Genomic DNA, 13,924 nt, shown 5'->3' with positions numbered 1-13,924 from the left:
AAAAACTCAGCAGGTCTGGCAGCATCTGCGGAGAGGAACACAGTTAACGTTTCAAGTCCATATGACTCTTTAACAGAACTAAGTAAAAATAGAAGAGAGGTGAAATATAAGCTGGTTTTGGGAGGGGGGGGGGACACAAGAAAAGCTGGATAAAGGGCCAGTGATAGGTGGAGATAGCCAAAAGATGTCATAGACAAAAGGACAAAGAGGTGTTGAAGGTGATGATATTATCTAAGGAATGTGCTAATTAAGGGTAGAAAGCAGGACAAGCAAGGTACAGATAGCCCTAGTGGGGGTGGGGTGAGGTGAAGGAATCGAAATAGGCTAAAAGGTAGAGATAAAACAATGGATGGAAATACATTTAAAAATAATGGAAATAGGTGGGAAAAGAAAAATCTATATAAATTATTGGGGGAATCGGAATGGGGGTGGGGATGGAGGAGAGAGTTCATGATCTAAAGTTGTTGAACTCAATGTTCAGTCCGGAAGGCTGTAAAGTGCCTAGTCGGAAGATGAGGTGCTGCTCCTCCAGTTTGCGTTGAGTTTCACTGGAACAATGCAGCAGGCCAAGGACAGACATGTGGGCATGAGAGCAAGGTGGAGTGTTGAAATGGCAAGCGACAGGGAGGTCTGGGTCATGCTTGCGGACAGACCGAAGGTGTTCTGCAAAGAGGTCACCCAGTCTGCGTTTGGTCTCTCCAATGTAGAGGAATCCACATTGGGAGCAACAACTACAGTAGACTAAATAGAGGGAAGTGCAAGTGAAATGCTGCTTCACTTGAAAGGAGTGTTTGGGCCCTTGGACGGTGAGGAGAGAGGAATAGAAGGGGCAGGTGTTGCATCTTCTGCGTGGGCATGGGGAGGTGCCATAGGTGGGGGTTGAGGAGTAGGGGGCGATGGAGGAGTGGACCAGGGTGTCCCGGAGGGAACAATCCCTACGGAATGCCGCCGGGGGGGGTGAAGGGAAGATGTGTTTGGTGGTGGCATCATGCTGGAGTTGGCGGAAATGGTGGAGGATGATCCTTTGCATCCGGAGGCTGGTGGGGTGATAAGTGAGGACAAGGGGGACCCTATCATGTTTCTGGGAGGGAGAGGAAGGTGTGAGGGCGGATGCGCAGGAGATGGGCCGGACACGGTTGAGGGCCCTGTCAACGACCGTGGATGGAAAACCTCGGTTAAGGAAGAAGGAAGACATGTCAGAGGAACTGTTTTTGAAAGTGGCATCATCAGAACAGATGCAACGGAGGCGAAGGAACTGAGAGAATGGGATGGAGTCCTTACAGGAAGCGGGGTGTGAGGAGCTGTAGTCGAGGTAGCTGTGGGAGTTGGTAGGCTTGCAATGGATATTGGTGGACAGTCTATCACCAGAAATTGAGACAGAGAGGTCAGGGAAGGGAAGTGTCAGAGATGGACCATGTGAAACTGATGGAGGGGTGGAAACTGGAAGCAAAATTAATCAATTTTTCCAGGTCCAGATGAGAGCATGAAGCAGCACCAAAACAATCATCAATGTACCGGAGAAAGAGTTGTGGGAGGGGGCCTGAGTAGGACTGGAACAAGGAATGTTCTACATACCCCATAAAGAGACAGGCATAACTGGGGCCCATGCGGGTACCCATAGCCACACCTTTTATTTGGAGGAAGTGAGAGGAGTTTAAGGAGAAATTGTACAGTGAGAGAACAAGTTCAGCCAGATGGAGGAGAGTAGTGGTGGATGGGGATTGTTCAGGCCTCTGTTCGAGGAAGAAGCGGAGAGCCACCAGACCATCCCGGTGGGGGATGGAGGTGTAGAGGGATTGGATGTCCATGGTGAAGAGGAAGCGGTTGGGGCCAGGGAACTGGAAATTGTTGATGTGACGTAAGGTGTCAGAGGAATCACGGATGTAGGTGGGAAGGGACTGGACAAGGGGAGAGAGAATGGAGTCAAGATAACGAGAAATGAGTTCCGTGGGGCAGGAACAGGCTGACACGATCGGTCTGCCAGGACAGTTCTGTTTGTGGATTTTGGGTAGGAGGTAGAAGCGGGCTGTCCGAGGTTGGGAGACTATCAGGTTGGAAGCTGTGGAAGGAAGATCTCCAGAGGAGATAAGGTCAGTAACAGTCCTGAAAACAAAGAAAGTGGGGAGTTGGTTTTGGGGGGGGGGGGGGGGGTGGTGGTGGCGGTGGTGGCGGTGGTGGGGAGAACATGAATCTGTTTATGAATCCTTCAGTATGAAATAGATGAACATGGATGTGGTATCAGTACAATTAGAATATCACATTATTATTCAATTAGATGCACAGCTATGCAACATATGCAATCAAAAACATTCATTGCTTTGGAGTATTGTTAGGGCCTCACGCAACTAAAATGGTCTCATGTACCATTCTGATGCTACACACTGGATATCATTTAAACCAGGGTCCCTTGCCTGGGAAACACATCTCAGTGAAATGAAATAGCTGCTCTGCTGCATTTCTCCAAATTCACTTGCAGTGAGCCACAATCACAGCTCCAGACAAATTCCTATCACTTCCAAATAATCCTGCAAACGAAGGCTATTAAAGTGTAAGTTATCAAAGGGAGGAAGCTTGAGGACTGAAGTGTGTGTGTGGGGAGGGGCAAGGCGTGAAAATGAAGAAATCTGAGAACAGAACACTAGAAGAAAGGAAGGGCTGGATTAAATTTGATAGGAACATGAAAATATTTGTATAGCATGTGGATTTATGGTGGCAATTCCCTACACAACAGAGTTATGAAAGGAGGCACTACAACAGGGACATCACTACAGGTAGAAATCACGAGAAACTTATCCCTAAGTTACCCTGAACCACTCCCCTGAATGATCATGGGGTTAAGGATTACATTGAGATATGTCTAGGAGCAACTGATGAGCCTGTCTTGGTCAGGGTAGATATTTAGACAGCAGAGAAAAAATAAATTGGAAATAATAGGAAGCAAGTAAATCACTAACATATCCAGACTGAAAAAAGGACAGGTTTTGAACAGCAACCTGTTGTGTCATTGTGCCAGAAGCAGAGGAATCCATCTTCTGCTCTTGCAAATCTGACTGTTAAATCTACAATAAAAACTCAGCTGGATAGTGACATTTGAACAGTATCATAAAAAACACTACCACATTTGTAGTATTAGTACAATTACAAAAAAGTAAATTGACATGACAAACCGTACAGAACTACAAGTAAACCTGTGGTAAACAATGGTATGAATTACAGTCTTTAAAACTTAAGGCTGGGAAACACTCAAATTAGGGTACTGAAAACCATGCATCACTTTTTAACTTGGGTCCTTTGCAATACAACAGAGCCATCCATCAATGACTACTGCAATGTCAGTATGTCATATCGACCAAATCTTCAAAGATGCTGCACATTATTTGTAGAACTTACCAGCTCTAGGAATTATTTTCAGCCATCAGCATTAGTAACTATTTATTTTTACCTCAATTATCTATGTTGTAATAAATTTCAGAAATATTGAACAGTGAGTAAATTCTCATATCTTCAATCTTATCGAGTTACTAGGGCTCCATTTTAATAGGTTAGCAGGTATAAAGCAGATCATTTACTAACCTCCTAATCAGCTGTATTGTAAATGCAAGTCTCACTCCAGGAGATCAGCCTGGAATCTCATCTCACACTTCAATACAGTACTGAGGGAGTGCTGCACTGTTTTTCAAATGAGACGTTAAATAGAGATTTTCAGGTTTCTTTTTCTTTATTCTTTCATGAGATGTGGGTGTCACTGGCAAGGCCAGCATTTGTTGCCCATCGCTAATTGCCCTTGAACTAACCTTGCTAGGTCATTTCAGAAGGCAGTTAAGAGTCAACCACATTGTTGTGGGTCTGGAGTCACATGTAGGCCAGACCGAGTAAAGATGGCAGATTTCCTTCCCTAAAAGACATTAGATGGAAGTAAAAGATCCCACGGTACTATCTTAAGAGCAGCAGAGGAGTTCTACTGGTGTTGGTCAACATTTATCCTTCAACCGACATCATGAAAACAGGTTATCTGGTTACGTACTTCACTGCTGTTCATGAGATTTTGCTGTGCACCAACTGGCAGACATATTCTGACACATGACAACAGCAATTACACATAGGCAATGAAGCGCTTTGAGGCATCCTGAGATCAAGAAATATACAAGCCTTTCTTCTTTTATTTTGAAACATTTTTGGGAAGCCAATGTACCTTTCAGGTATGCATTACGTCAGGGAAATCTCCTGCTCACTACCCTCTACCACAGCCCCCACCCCCCCAGCTGATGATCAGTACTCCTCCATATTGAACACCACTTAGGAAAAGCACTGAGGGTAGGTAGGGCACAGAATGTACAATGGATGGGGTCTTCAATGCCCTTCATCACGAGTAGCTACTAAACAAACTGGCCTAGTCCTCAAGGACATTTCTGTTAGAATGGGCTTCTGGCAGGTGGTGGGGAACCAACAAGATGGAAAATCTATTGCCCTTGTTCTCATCAATCTACCTGTCGTAGATGCATCTGTCCATGACTGTATTGATAGGAGTGACCACCTTGTGGAAATGAATCCCATTTTCACACTGAGGATGCTCTCCATCTTGTTTGTTGGCATTACCACCATGCTAAATGGGATAGATTCAGAACAGATCCAGTAGCTCAAAACTGGGCATTTGTGAGGTGCTCTGGGCCATCATCAACAGCAGAATTGCATTCCACTATAAACTGTAACCTCATGGCCTGGCACATCCCTCACTCAACCATTACCATCAAGCCAGGGGGTCAACCCTGATTCAATGAAAAGTGCAGGACGACATGGAGCATACCTAAAAACACAGTAAGTCAGCTCTGCAGTTCTGCACCCATGAATGATAGTGGACAACTAAACATCCAGAGAAGGAGGTGCCACAAACAATCCATCCTGAAAGATGGCAGAGCCCAGCACATCTGTGCAAAGGCTTAAATGTTTGCAACCATCTTCAGTTAGAGGAATGAAGTGGGTGCTCCATCTCAGCCAATTCAGGTACCTCAGGAGGTGGCTACAGTTGGCTTCTATTAATTCCCCACAATATTTAGAGATGGCTAAGCACACTGAATACAGCCAAGGCTATGGTGTCCAACAACATCCCAGTTATAGCGCTAAAAACTCGTGTTCCAGACCTGACCATGCCTCCAGCTAAGCTGTTCCCATACAGTAACAACACTGGCACCTACCAATGTGGAAAATTGTCCAGGTTGAATTCCAGTGGTGAGGTGAGAGTGACAGTTGCAGTTCAAGAAGGCTGCTTCTCAAGGGCAGTTAGGGATGGGCGATAAATGCTGGTTTTGCCAGCAAAGTCCACATCACATAACTTAATAAACAAAACGTCACTTTAAAATCTGCAGTTGCCTGCTGCTAATTATTGCTGTGCTGGTTAAATATTCCATCAACTTCAAATGCAACATGCCCCTTGGGAGATAAGCAAGCCAGGAGTTCAAATTGATCTTTTTCATGCACAAAAATATGCTCCACAAAAGTTAGCAGAACAAAAGGTAGGCTGAAGTGAATTGTATTAGAAGATGGATGCGGATGGAGCAGCATAAAACAAGAAATCACTACAGAGAGTCACGTGTAATTCAATGGTCACAGGTTCCAAATCTCAAAAGGAGGCTTACCTTATCGACCATAATAGAAAACAGCAAAATGTAAACTTGTTAGCCGATTTCTTTATAAGTTGAGTCGGCAAGATCCACGCTTTATAAATTGGTTGCAATTATTGATATATATGCTTTATATGTCAAAGTTTTACACTATATACACTTCTGCTACCTAAAGTGATTTGTGTATTCAAAGGCAATGTTTAGTGTGCATTGCTGGCACTCAGGGTGCTGCTCTCGGACAAGATCATTTAGCAAATTTCGAAGACGAGGAGAGCACCAGAAATTCTCAGTAAAAGATCAAAATGCAAGAACATCTTCCAAAAAAATTATAATCACGCGTGCCAGCATCTTGCTAACCTCTTGATAATTTATCAATTCTGAAAGGTTTTGTGTCTATATTGTGCAGCAATATTGTGTTAACAGTAGCTCTTCCCTTGGGCTGTCAGACTATTTCTGGGAAGTATGAATGAATCTCATACTAATTTCTCGTGGATCAGGCCTTTTGAGTTGCAAGCTTGCTGTATACTTCTCTTAAGAGGAGAATCCACAATGGGTCATTTCTCTAACATTTGCACAAGATTTCTTTTTTTAAATTAATAACTGGGATGCTCCAACAGCTTTATGAATCATTACAAAAATAAATAGATCATTGTGACCATACATGAGGTATGGTGGTGTTGGCAAAGAGGAGATATCAGGTCAGTAAAATAATTTTACAAAATTACTTTTAAAAATTGCTAAAAAGATAGTCTAAACATTTTATATGATTGACTTATTAGATTGCAACACACTTAAAACATCTGCAAACAGATCTGCAAATAATTTTTTGAAGAAAACTGCAAATCAGATATTGCATTTTATAAGCACTAGGTATTCAGTAATTCCACACTCTCATTTGCACATTGACAGCCTCGGTGATGAAGCAAGCAGAAATCATTGTAATTCTGTAAGCCATACTTTAATGTATATTTTAACCCTTAATGTTCACATGAATAAAACAGCACAATCTACAAAATATATAAAAGTCTAAGAGGTCCTTTTAAAAATAAGTCTACAAATATAGCCAGAGCAAAGTTGTGACATCTTACATTGTGTGAAAGGCATTACAAAAAGGGTGGCACAGCTGTGAGATAGGTGTAGTGGTCAGACACATTTGAAGCCTTTTGTGTTAGCACAGACTAAACCTTAGACAACATTCACTTCTAAACAGGAACTATACATGCCAAGTGATGCATCTTCTAGTGTTTATGTGTAAAGTGGCATTTTAGATTAGCATTACTTGTAAGTGGATACATGGTAATCTTAACATACCTGGCATTTATTGGTCTGAAATGCATTTTACCCATAAAAACAATACTTTCCTTTACTGCCTTTATCGATAGGAAGATGCAACCTAGAGAAGGATGAAGCAGACTAACTGTCAAAATGTTACCTACAGCCTTTCATACTTTACCCAGACATCCTGCAGTAAGCTTTAGTTTTTTTTCTAACTAAGGAGCAAATGAAAATCTAGTTTAACAAGTGGCATACATTCTAAACTCCACAACTTTAAATTATTTTAAATTAATTGTTCTGAATATAATAATTTTTATATATTAAACAGTCAAACCACAGTTTTAAAAAATGGTATATATATAAAAATAGGACTAAGAATGAAAGCTATTGAGACTTGCAGACCAGACTGTCCCAAGTTGTATCCCTAGATTGCATGCAATGAGATCACATCAATCATGGCTGGGGATGGACGCTGGAGTTGGCTTCAATGTCTTGGGTTAGGGAGGGGAACACTGGCCAGGATCCCAGTTCCTGATTGTCCACACTGGTGTCCTTTGGATAAACAATGATTGTGACTTGACTGTGGAGCCCTCCATAGTCAAACAGTGTGTCAGCACCATCAAGCTTAAGTAGAAACAATGGCTACCCAAGTGAGGTACCTGAGAGCAACTGGCACCTATGAAACCACATGCTAGCCTTCCAGGTAGGTTTGAGGAGAAAAGCAGCAGGGGGAAAAAAAACAGCTCCAGGTTAATTATTCCAGTTAAACATTGCAAAATATTGTGTCTCTTTATATATAAAACTTCACTTCACCTTTATCCTTTTAAAGTACATTGGCTGATTAAAAAGGTGTTATTAACCGCAGAAAATAGAAGTAGTTCTAAGAAAACAGACTTTGAAACCAAGGCTGTTCAGCATTGTTTAGAGTTCCTTGATCTAGGATCTGCAGAAACATAAAAATGCATAAACTGTGCAAATTAAATTAAATATAGTCAACATCTGTCTCTATTCTACATCAATATATCACCAGTGGGGAGCAAACTCCAATACTGGATTCAGACTATTGCACCCACAACCTTGACTTCAATTTTCTAGTTTGTAATTTCATTTTTTTTTTTTTGTACATCAGTGCTTAAGGACTTTAATCTCAAGTGCCCGTGTATCTGGGCTGTGACAGCAAATCTGAAACCATGATTCAGAAAAACAAAGGGGCTGCAAATGAATATGCCTCTCGTTTGAAGTGGCACTTAAAACCGGTCACCTATTAATCACTAAATCATCAGCTCACAATGACCTGTAAATGCTCAAACCTTGGCATCAACATCACTCATCTCGGTTGTCGAACGGTTATCTGTGATACCAAGGTACGGCCAGGGAAACGATTGATTTTCAGGGCTGATTATTCCAAAGGTCATAAGGGCTGTAATTTTTCACACGTAACACACATTGAAGTTTGCTCCCAATTTGTATTATAGATGGCGTGATATACAGCAGAATTTTATAGTGATCACTAATAATACCACCCCACTGTGCAAACAAAAGCTGCTCAAAAATGTACTGGAAATCACTTAGCTATTTGCAAGAAACCGATTTATTGGTTGGCTGAAATTTTGTACTTAATTTTAACAATTCAAACAATCAGCATCCTTCTGCGTCTAGCAATTGAACATAGGTAATAGGAGGAGTAGGCCATTTGGCCCCATAAGCCTGCTCCACCATTCAATAAGATCATGGCTGATCTTCTACCCTCAATGCCATTTACCCACACTATCCCATAATACTTGGTATCTTTACTATCTCGAAATCTACCGATCTCCATCTTGAATATGCTCAATGACTGAGCCGCCGCAGCCCTCTGGGCTGGAGAATTCCAAAGATTCACCACCCTCTGACTGAAGAAATTCTTTGTCATCTTGGTTCTAAATGGCCTACCTCTTAATCTGAGACTAGGAGGTAGAGACTATGTCCCCGGGTCCTAGACCCCTCCAGCCAGGGGAAACATCCTTCTCGCATCTACCCTGTTGACCCCTGTAAGAATTTTGTACGCTTTAATGAGATCACCTCTCATTCTTCAAAAGTCTAGAGAATACAGGCCCGGTCACCTCAATCACTCCTCATAAAGTAATCCCGCCATGAAAGTGGGGTAAGCAGTAAAGCAGAGGCCATTTTAACTAAAACAAACCCTGAATTATACGGTGAAACAGAACTTCAACTAAAGTTATTTTTACTTAACGAGTGCAAATCCCCAGACACAATTTGCTGAATTTAACGTAATTAGTCCTGTAGAGGGGACACTCCTTAGTAATGTTCAGCATTGTTTGTCTCTCCACAAGTGCATAAGGAGTTTGTACTGAGCCCCCAGCAGTGGAGTTTGGCTGGACAGGGGCCCTGGCTTGTCCTGAACCTGTTTAGCAAGGACCACTCCCACCGTAGTAGGTCAAAGCCTGCCATTCGACAGGTGGGATGTGTCACCAGGAGCTTATCAGTAACTTCCCGCGTTTTCCATTCCTTGGTCCAAAGGATGTCTGCTGGTAGACCTTCCTTAGGGAGATTACCGCATACGGGGCACCGAGATTGAAGGCAGGCAGTAGGTGGATTGAATATATCATCATGGAGTAGTAACTGAGGTGCATCATGGAGGTTTTCAAACAGTTTATGGGTTTTCATCAGTGGGTGGATGTGTGGGGGAGTGATGTTTGTGAGGATAGGAAGCTAGGGGAAGGGCGTTGAGTGGAAAGTTGCATTCAACTGAGTGTCAACAAGATGTGTGTGCGATGACCCATGTCAGACAAGTGCACAGTACTATGCTGCAGAGTACGACAGGGCAAGTGCTGAGGTCTGGAGTGTTGTGGCAGCAGTGCCCCATGTAGGTCCAGCAACTTTGGGTAATAAGTTGTTTCTGGTTTTGGCCTTTGCTGCTGTTTTCTTCAGATGTTCCTGAAAGGATAGAGTCCTATCTAGAGCTATTCCCAAGTATGTTGGGTTAGGGTCATGCTTTAGTCTCTGACCCTCCATGTAAATATACAATTCTTTTTGGCTCTGGCATTATGGAGGTGGAATACACTGGATATAGTTTTAGAGGAATTCAATGTAAGTCACCTTGTGCTGCAATAGTCTGTCAGCACTTTAACGTCTTCGTTAAGGATCAGGTTCAGGGTGCAGAAGGATGGGGCTTGGGTGGCACAACAGATGCCATCAGCATAGATGAACTTATGGGGCAAATCTTCTCCATGCCCTTCTCCCTTGTCCAAGATGGACTCTAAATCATCTGTTGCGAAGGAACAACTCTGTTGGCCCAGGTTGGAAGCACTCTGGACAGCTTTAAGAGCAGGCCAGTGTGCCGCACTGTATCATAGGCAACGGTGACGTTCAACAGCACCACGCCTGTCTTCAAGTTCTTTTGAAAGCCATTTTTGATGTAGGCGGTGAGTGCCAGAACTTGATTCATGCGCTGCGCTTGAACTGAAATGAGCCAGTTACAATCCTCTAGCTATCACAGGGTATTGTTTTTTTTTAATCACGATTCCTGTAATAGCTTAAACAAATCCTCAAAGCTCTCCCAATGCTTCCACAAGCAGTTGCACTCCAGGTTCAATTTGCCAGTCTGTGCTGAGTAGCTGTTCTCAGTCAGTGCAGCATTAGGGATATGGTAATTGACCTCTCTGCCCAAGTTAGGGATGGAATGGACGACCAGGGGTCCCACTCCTCACCACTATTATGCAATTCCTGCTGGAGCTGACAATCAGAGTCATAATGGCAAAGGAGGGGCCCATTCGAGTCCATGCCAGTCATGACATTGTGGTCATTGGGTGAGAGCAAGGCTGACTCAGTTGTGATGCCCCTCATAACCTGGTGATCAAATAGTCCACCATAAAGGTTGACACAGGAACACTAGCAAAATACTTCACGAGACCCTACATAACCACATTGAGTCTGAAGAGACGACGAGAAAACGAGCAAGAGGAAAATAAATTCTTCATTAAAAAGTTAAAATACCTCAAACTGAAAACTACATCCTTAAAAGTAAAGTGGATTTGTATATGCCACCACATAATTCTGAATAATGTAAACAATCTATAACCCCTTTGCCATCTCAGATTTCTGTTCCTTCATTGCTGCATAAACAATGGTCAAAGACAGTTGGAAGCCGGCATGTGTGTTGGCTATTGTCTTAAGTTACTAAAATGAAGATTCTACATAGAATGCCTGCATCTAGTCTAACTAGCAAAAGCAGCATTCAACATACATAAGCAAAGAGTCAACAGGCACAGCAATAGGTGTAACATATTCCTTCACAACATGCAGGGTAATGTCACAGTTTAGAAAAATCATCTTGCCCTCTAATGATGGTGTTGTGAATTGTGGCACAGGCAACAGCTAAGGCTGGTGAGCACTGTCAGTTCTCACCAATCTTATTAGGTAGGCCTGGCACATAAGAGGAATACTCTCTCTCCACACACCCCTCCACCACCATGGGAATGGGATATCAATTGGTTTTCTGGAAGGGACAGATTTGATTCTCCATAATGCCTACAATCTGAGGATGATAGCCTTTTTGGGATTTAAATTGTAGTGATTATAATTTTTAAAGAACAGATATGTATTTTTATTTCACCTCATCTTTCTTCACTCTACTTTTAGTGCCCCCACCTCATTCCATCAAAAAATGATGGGGAATTTATATTTCTTTAATTATAATTGATGCTCATTGCTCCTTTCAGAGGGAAAAACATAAGATCTTCCAATGCTAAAAATATTGCTGAATCATTATTTTTCATAATAAGAGATTTGATTATTCTAACAGCTATGCGGGAATTTTTTTTTGTAGATTTTTATTGGCCCAACAGACCTTAAAATGTAAAGAGCAGTGAATATCTAACAGAATTACTCTTACAATTCAGAGCTTTTCCTAGCGTGCGAACATTGACTTTGCCCGAAAGACACATCTTGAAAATTTTTATCTATTAAGAAGTTAGTCTATAAAAATGAGTATAATTTCTATTTTGTTGTTTAAAGGAGTAAGGGAGGCTGGGAAGTACTTTTTGCGACAAAGTATTTCTCAATCTTTTAATTTTAAAAGGATGTATTGAGATTTAATACCAGTTAAAAGGTATTCTGGATTCAGTGGTACCTTTTCAACTTCATGAAGAGAAGGCCTTTGCGGTCTGAACCATTCCTCAGAGGAAACCTTCTGCAATGGAACTTCACACTTTGTAATAGCCTGGGAATAATCTGGAGGGCAACTAACTGCAGCCACATGATGCATTTCTTTCAGCAATGGAATGAAACCCAAAATGGTGAACATTAACACTGTTGTCAATACACAACTCAATTGAGGATCACCCCTAACAGTTAGGTGTCTCAATTTGTGTTTGAAGTCCAGGAAATTGTATGGAGATCGTATTTTGCACAACAAGTACTTACCCTAAGCTTCCCTTATTTATAGCTCCTTACAGGCTGCTTCTGACAAATGCTAGATTGCCCATGTCGTTTTACCCTCTTTCCTCTATTGTCCTCCTCTTCCTACATCCTGAAAACAACTAAAGGCAGCTGGAATAAAACTTTGTGCAGCTGTAGCAGCTCAGTGTACATTTCAAAAATTGTGTTTAAATACGACAGCTTTGAAAAATCAGTCATATACTGCTGCCAGTAACAGATACATCATGTTCTGCATAACCAACACTGATATTGATTAGGGCTTTGTCTCACTTGCCACTGTCAGAATTTGTTGTGCTGTTATGAGACAGCCACAGCAAATTACAAAAGTGGCTCAGCCCTTTCAAAGGGACACAATCTACAAACTATGAAAGTGAAACTGAAACTTTTGAGTAGCCAGGTCAGCTGCTTGCCAAACGTTTAGAACGAAATTGAGCAAACATTTATTAAGAGAAACCATCAAGGCTTCATATTCCGGCATCGATCATTGCATTTTGGAACAGCCATTTGCTCCTTCAAATGCTTCCAGGGATGAGGAACTTCAGTTACAGAGATAGACTGGAGAAGTTAGAACTGGTTTCCTTGAAGAAGAGAAGGTTGAGAGGGGATTTGATAGAGGTATTCAAAATCATGAGGGATCTGGACAGAGTAGATAGGGAAAAAATGTTCCCACTCATGAAAGGATTGAGAATGAGGGGGCACAAAGTAATTAAAGATATGAGAAAAAAAAATCACGCAGCAAGTGATTAAGATCTGGCATGCACTGTGTGAGTATGATGGAGGCATGTTCAATCGAGGCTTTCAAAGGGGAATTAGACTGTTATTTGAAGAGGAAGAATGTGCAAGGTTACAGGGAGAAGACTGGAGAATGGCATGAAGTAAAATGCTCATTCGGAGAACCAGTGTAGACATGATGGGCCTAGTGGCCTCCTCCTGCATTGTAACAATTCTGTGATTCTGTGAAACTGCCATGAAGTATAGCAGACTTAGAAGTCACGGAATAAACAAGAATTTAAAGGTAACTAGCACGAGCAAGTGCCTACTTGATGGTTGAATTCAAAACTTAAGACTATAGTTTATTTTCATGTCTACTTTTTAAAGGTCTTACTGGGTGAGATATTTTCTTCAATTAAATCTGAACGGATAAGAACAGGAAAGACCATTAGGCCCAACTTTTCCATTTATTAATTCCATTGGATGATCAAGCAGCAGTAGAGTAGGCCAGTCAGCCCCTCAATCGTGATGATGGCTGATCTTCACATCTTTCCACCATCTCCATTTACTCACTATAGCTCCATATCCCATGGTACTCCTGCCTAACAAAAAAAAATAATGATCTCAGCATCTACAAACTTTTGGGGCAGAGAATACCAGATATTTACTACGCTATGTGGTAAAAAAAATGCTTTCTAATGTTGATGGAAAGCTTGAAATTAGAGCCAGGCAATTTATGTTCCTTTGCCCTCGATTCCCCCACCAGAGAAAATAATTGCTCTGGAGCTATCCTATCAAATCTTTGTTAATATTTTAAACACTTCAATTAGATCTGCCATACTCAAGGGAACGCAAGCCAAGCAAGCTATCCTCGTCATTTA

The 13,924-nt window shown here is 41.9% G+C and overlaps 1 protein-coding gene across 1 annotated transcript in view; it reads right to left on the bottom strand.

The window, feature by feature from the left end:
* Window positions 1-13,924, bottom strand: part of ipmkb (inositol polyphosphate multikinase b) — a 104,587-nt gene that overhangs the window by 30,210 nt on the left and 60,453 nt on the right. The gene's annotated exons all lie outside the window — the stretch shown is intronic.

The sequence above is a fragment of the Cetorhinus maximus genome, chromosome 20 (genome assembly GCF_964194155.1).
Source record: "Cetorhinus maximus chromosome 20, sCetMax3.hap1.1, whole genome shotgun sequence".
NCBI classification, from domain to species: Eukaryota; Metazoa; Chordata; class Chondrichthyes; order Lamniformes; family Cetorhinidae; genus Cetorhinus; species Cetorhinus maximus.
Note: the sequence above shows the minus strand (reverse complement) of the source record. Positions and strands in the feature narration are given on the sequence as shown.